Genomic DNA, 7,248 nt, shown 5'->3' on the forward strand with positions numbered 1-7,248 from the left:
ACGACGCATGCTATGATGTCATCCAAACCCGACAGTACTATTAAAGTAGGTACTTAAATATACTGCGGAATTTTGTAAATAGAAGATAGCTATTTTTAATAATATGATAGACCCGTAGATACACAAACTAGGTATGGTACTATTATGTATATAACGAGCTTTCAAACATTTATAGGTAGGTAGTGTGACCTTATAATTTAAAGTTAATTAGTACATATTTATTCAATACTAATATTCAAAATATCTTTTGTAAAAATGATATTTTTGTACAATATTGCGACTATCGAATTTATTTAATCAAAAGTATATGATTACATATTATGTTTGAAAAAATAATATCTCAAATAACGTGAAACAAGCAATGTAAAGTTAAATTATTCTCTATTTTTTAATTTTCGCCGGCTCTATAATGCCATGTCACTCGCCTTGTTTTCTCAAGCGTATCGTGGTAAACGAAACAACGCTATAGCTACATACCTATAACAATACCATACCTTCACATTGCTTAAATCGATAAAGGTCAAACAACACTAGCACTTAGTCAAACAAATATCAAACGCTTCTTTAACTGTGTAGCGACAACTATTTACAAATAACATACAATAGAAATTACGAGAATCACATAATTAAACATTTAGCACATCAGCAGCTTTACACTAATTACGTAACACCAAGACAAAAAAAAAATGATAATTACCTATTCGTTATAAATTAAATAATAGGAATATTAAATAATAATGCTTAATATTTTATTTCATATTTTAATATGAAATAAAATATTGTTTTAAAAAAAAAAAGTGCTTTTAAAAGCTTACTTGAATAAACTATTTTGATAATCATTTAAATTTCTTTAATAAGGAAAATGCTTGAATTTTTCAACCTGCGAGGTTGTGGGTTACGATAACAGAGAAGATGACCTACATTCTCTAATGCCTCATGTATCACGACCTAGTGCCCTAATGAGTGAATTCAAATGACCTTTGACATATACAACTCAAAAAATACTAAAACGGTTTGACGGGAAAGTATTTCTCATAGTAGGAGAAAAAGAGAGGACTAACAGTAACAATCACTGACAATAATATTCCGAATGCAGTAAGAGCAGCCGATGAAATAGCACCATAGCATATGTGTGCAAATCATCAGTATCCGAGCCAATGAATGATAAGTTAATAAGTTAATATGAAACATTTTAACATAATATTACTTATTATTAATATAAACTAAATTACGTAAACCAATGAAAAAACAAAATTTTCATCTTTATAATATTAATAGAGAGATACACAAAAACTTTACGTATATATAATAATTTTATATGTAGGTCCCAAAATGTCTACAGCGACGGCATATTTATTTATCTTTTAAAGATAATATAATTCTTAGGTATTATTTTACGATTTAAAAAAATGCGAATAAATAACATTACCTTTATTTTAATATAATTGTCACATAGTATTAATCTTTATCAAAATAGAACCAGAGGATTGGGGAAATGCTGCTAGCATTTACCTCCATTTTACATGTCCCTTCGGAGTCCCTATTTTAAGACCGTAATATAAAAACGTTTTATATAGATAAATATTGTCTTTTCGATTCGATTTTTAATTCGTAGTCTGTACAATCTAAACATAAACCGAAATCTATTTGTGATGATACTTAAACCAAATAAAACGTTGGATACAAGTCAAATACAGTGTAATTACAGGCACAAGGGACATAACATCTTAGTTCCCAAGGTTGGTGGCGCATTGGTAATGTAAGCGATGGTTAATATTTCTTACAATGCCATTGTCTATGGGCGTTGGTGACACTTACCATCAGGTAGTCCATATGCTCGTCCGCCTTCCAATTCTATAAAAAAAAATAACAAGGTTTTTCTCACTTTTCATGGTTAAATACTTTAAAACTTATATAATTAATTGTATTAAGGCAATTGTATTTGTGTGAAATTACCATTATTATCTGTGGAATATTTTAACATTGAGTAAATAAAATGAATATAAATAGCAACTTACTATGTATGTATTACGGTTTAATTTTATTTTCTAAAACATGGACTATGTTTTAGAAAATTGCAACGAGTATTTTAGTAGCAATAAGATTATGATAATCTTATATAAATGTTACAATGTACATCTTCGATACAGGTTCTAGTTCAATTGAATAATTAGTCTAATTAAAGTGTATCAATTATGGAACAAGAGAGCAGAGAGTAATAGGTCATTAATTTGTAATTCACTTTGAATGTAATACGAAAAACATTATTCAATTAAAACATAAATCATATTCAATGAATTAACATATAACTGTATAAGAAATGATTTACATTAAAAAAAAATGGATTTATGGGGAGTTCTTTCTTTTTTTTCATCATAATTGTGTCTTTGTATTATCAATATAGGTATTGTCTCGTGGGTATAAGAGGTCTCGTAAGGCCAACAAAATTAAATTACACTTTATTCGAGTAGTCGTTTAATAAGCATTTCTGAATCGTTATTTAACAGGGTTAACTTTTTTATGTTCCAATAAATGGTTTGGAACGTACGATATATTAATTACTTTATTCCATCATTTTTATTGCAAAGCTGTCAGTCAAATAAAATACAATTATACAACTAGATAAATGTAACTTACTGGTTTCCGACCACCGCACTCCGTGAGGTTCCATCTAGTCGTATTGAATTGCCGTCCCATTGGATCGGATTATAAAAGTGAGGTAACACAGTGTACCTGTATTTGCACACATTTTGAGAAGTGGAAAAAAAAAACCTTTTTGTCTACTTTTTAGTAAGTTTATGTCGTAAATCGAATTTTTTTGTTTACTTTTTTGTTTGATTTTGATTTCGTTTGTAAATATCAAGGTAGCTAGTAAGTGTTTCATTTGTGTTCAGTTATTTAAAATAAATACTTACATTTATTTTTAAAAATATTATATATGTATTTGCAAGAGGCTTAGTAAGTAATTATTATTATGACAAAATATACGATTACTTAATAAAAGCAATGAATTCTTCCTCAAAATCTTTAAATGACCTTTTAATAGTTGTTAGTTTAGTTTGGGACGTTAGCAGCAGCTTAAGTAGGCTTAGCTATTTTTTTATTTAGCTTAGTCTATTTAATATATTGATCGTATTTCCAAGAATACTGTTGCGAACAAAACAAGTTTTCCAAAAATTTTCATGATAGAAAAAAAACTAGAATGTTGATTGAACTGTTAATGATGTATATTAATTAATTCGGATGCCATCTCTGTTTATCTCGGCAAAAAATCTTAATAGGTATTCAATGATACACCAGTGGCCATTAAAAATAGAGAAACAGCGATCGATGTTTGAAGAGCTGACTAAATCTAAGCTTTCATTTTCCAAAGCGCAAGATATCGTTAGCGGTAATTTCGATTGATTTAGGACGCAAACCTGATTTTAAATGGGCAAATGGACCTCTGATCTTAAGTTTTCACCACCACCCATAGACATTGGCGATATAAGAAATATTAACCATTCCTTACAACGCCAATGCGTAAATGCACCACTTTGGAAACTTAAATTTATGTGCCATATACCTGTGTGGACTCTCATTCATCCTTCAAACCGGAATGCAAGAATTCTGAGTACTGCTGTTTAGCGGTAAAATATTTGACGAGTGGGTGGTACCTACCCATACGGGCTTGCACAAAGCCCTACCAGCTAGTGGTACAAGTATTAGTTATTATTTATAACAGATAAAATAAAAATCAATATCTAGTTATAATAAAAAAGGAAAATCAAAATGGCACGGATTCAAGTCTGTTCAGAAAGTAATAAAAAAAAGAATGTTGGGGAGTTAGCAGTGGTAAGTTTGTCGTGCCTCGATAAGTAATAATATGATAAGCGTCACATCAGAATATAAGAATATTAAGGCAATAGTGTGCACTTGTGTTTGTGGCACACACTAGACTAACATAATAACTCTTTAGCAGTTTACCTGATGTTTAGATTGGCCGTACTGGCCGAAATTCTGTTAGGAGAATATTATATAAAAAGACATTGTTGTTTTCATCCATTAACTGGTTATGTTTATTATGTAAAAACGTAGTTAATAGCATAATTAGAAACCACTCCATAAATTTTATTCTACGTCAATTAAGCTTTAATAGCAACTTAACAAATTCATATACCTACTTGATATATTATGTCAAGTATATAATTGTCTGTATTATAAGAATGTTAAAAATTTTATCTTCGCATATATAACAGAGTATCTCATATAAAATTACGGTATCATTAATTCCAAACCATAGATTCTGTATTTATATTATATCATGACAACTGTTAGGGACTTCATAATAGTTACCGGTTTATTGCTTTCCGTCGCCAATAAACAGACATGAATTTATACGAATTCTTAATTTAATGATAACAAAAATAAATACCCATACATTTCATATATTGCAGACCTCATAAATATTATAACTCGTAAATCGTAATTAATAAATAAGTAATAATCTATAGGTAACATGTTATAGGAGCACAACACGCTGAATTAAAAAATATATATATAATATATTCATAATTGGATGATTCGATCATTTGGATGTGATCAAATCAATGACGTTTATAGATGCAGTGATTCATCTTTGTAAATTCAATTATTTATATTATACAATTTTTGTACTTTATCGTCATGGTCATAAGGCTTCATTTGAATGATGCAGTATCTAATTGCAAAACGAGTTGTTGTATTCGTATATAATAACGTCATCAGTATGACATTAGTATGATATTTTGCTCTAAATTAATATATGACATCATTAACTAATTGCCTTATCTATTATAATTTAATTAATAATTAAAAAAGAGTAATCAGTATAATTACATTTTACCGGTAATTATTTTTTTCTTTAAAATGCCGACTAGTAAATGGTCGACCTTATAATAAGTTACCTTCGTCCCTGTAAACTAGTACTGTGAGAAGAATAAACTGTTCCTTACAACGTCATGACGCCGGCAATCATGGGATCTAAGAAATTATGTTCATTGTGTTAGTAATTACACTGGTTCACCTTCAAACCGGAACACAACAATATAAATTATTGATGTTTGACGGTAGAATACACGGACAGACAAGCCTGAAGTACGCCATTAATAAAAAAATAAGAAGACGTTTTTCTTTGCATTATACAGGAAAAAAAAACTTGTGAGCTAATATAGATAAAACTTATCCCAGAAGATGCAGCGCGTTTCGGAGAATGTTTTATAAATTAAGATATAATTTGTGATCATTTTTCTTGTTTACAAAATCTAATTTACCATCGTGATATTAATTTATAAATATAGTTGACGCAATCGTTCTCGGACTCAATCAGTAAAGTTTGTGATGCAGTGATTCATATTTTGTTGACAAAAGTTAAAATATATTGTGTAATTATCTAGTTTTTAAATAATATTATACTAAATTAAAATCGATAATAATTGCAGTTTGTAAGATTCAAAAATCAAATCAAGAATCAAAAAATATTGGCTGATTTTATTTTGAAAAACTTTTTAGGCAACATTTGCGATGTTGTATATATAATAAAATATATTTTTTCACATGAAATTTAAAATGCGATATGTCGTCAAACTTCTCTGGGTACCATTTATTAATTAAAATAATTTCAATGGTTAATATTTTTCTTTTACTTTGAATTCGGGACTATGTGAGATATCAGATAATACGAACCCGCGACCTGGTTGATATCGATAAAAAAATAAAAATAGAATTATTAATTTCCCGGAACTTAGGAACTGTTCATGTTTGTTATGTAACTTTCTATGTGCATTTTTTTTAGTGCATTTACAAGTTAGAAATGCAAGTCAAAATAATAACGTCAAAATCATATTTTATATGCCATTATTCATAAATAGTACTTGACTGCCTTGTTGGTCTAGCACGTAGTTGAAAAGGCTACAGGCGTTTAAGGTAAGTCTGAAGTCTGGAAGTTAACAGAGTTGACGCTCCCATGCCTTGTAAAGCCGTTAGTCCTGCGCTTTAACACTTTTCGGTTGCGTCGGGTTTCCCGACGGCTGATCTCTAGTGAGAACGGCCGCCATGGCTGAAATTGTTTAGGAAGACATCATCATTTTAAGGTTAAGCTATCAATTTGGTTTATATGTAATTTTACGCATAATGGACACCTTACTAAAAATAAGCATGTAAGTATATTTTTATGGTGTATATAAGTATATATTAAACAATAAATTGGAAACTGATTTCAGTACATTCAACATAATATATGGGTGCTTTAAATGTACTTTATTCAGGGACCATGTATCGCCATCTAGTTGTCATATAACGAAATTTCTCAGTAATCGCAACTAATGCCATCTAGTAATCCATTTCAATAACTCGTTACTATTATTGTCACTAGTTCCACATCAAATTTATAGGTGGAGTTGTAATATCATCCTGATTAACGATTACATATATTTACATAATTATGTATGTATGTATATCCAGAATTCAAGAAGTTTGGTTTAACTTCAACACCAATGTAAGGCTTCGCTAAGTATTATTGGATTTGTTGAAATACATATTATACGTCAATAGAAATAGTTTTAATCTTCTGAAACACAATTCTTTTATCACCTTTTGTTTTTTTACATAATTTTCCTACCAAACGAATATAGTTCACACCCATTATATAAGTTTCATCATTTTATTTTTTATATTTGTTCGTCGTTTTATTTTATTTTTAATATAGCAACTAGGTTTAAGACTAATTAATAAATATGAATTCGCTTAATGTGGTGGAGACTGTTCAAGCAACATCCATGGTTTAAACACGCCGCCGGCAGCCAAGTAACAATGTTTTGGGTGTTGTTTTCCAAGTTTCCGTTGTGAAGGGGACATGAGCCAGTGTAATTACATGCGTAGGCTTAGGGCCACCAACCCTCTATATTAACGTGTAGTCTCAGAGTATGAAGGGTGCATCTCTGGGTACCGAACTACCATACACCTCTGTTCATGTGCAAAATAATCATATTCGCAGTAAGCTAATAAAACTTATAACTAGATGAATGGTGTTTTTCCATTGAAATTGTTAGATATTAGATATTTTCTCTTTATAATTGTTAAGTTATAATTCTTTAATAAGTCGCCAATATAGCGTTGTAACAGTTATTTATAAAAAATAGTCTTGTAGAGAAATATAACAATTAATAAATGAAAATGGCTTAAATTATACTACACTTGAATGCCTTTTATTCTGAATATTTATTTATTTAA

The sequence above is a fragment of the Nymphalis io genome, chromosome 1 (genome assembly GCF_905147045.1).
Source record: "Nymphalis io chromosome 1, ilAglIoxx1.1, whole genome shotgun sequence".
NCBI lineage: Eukaryota > Metazoa > Arthropoda > Insecta > Lepidoptera > Nymphalidae > Nymphalis > Nymphalis io.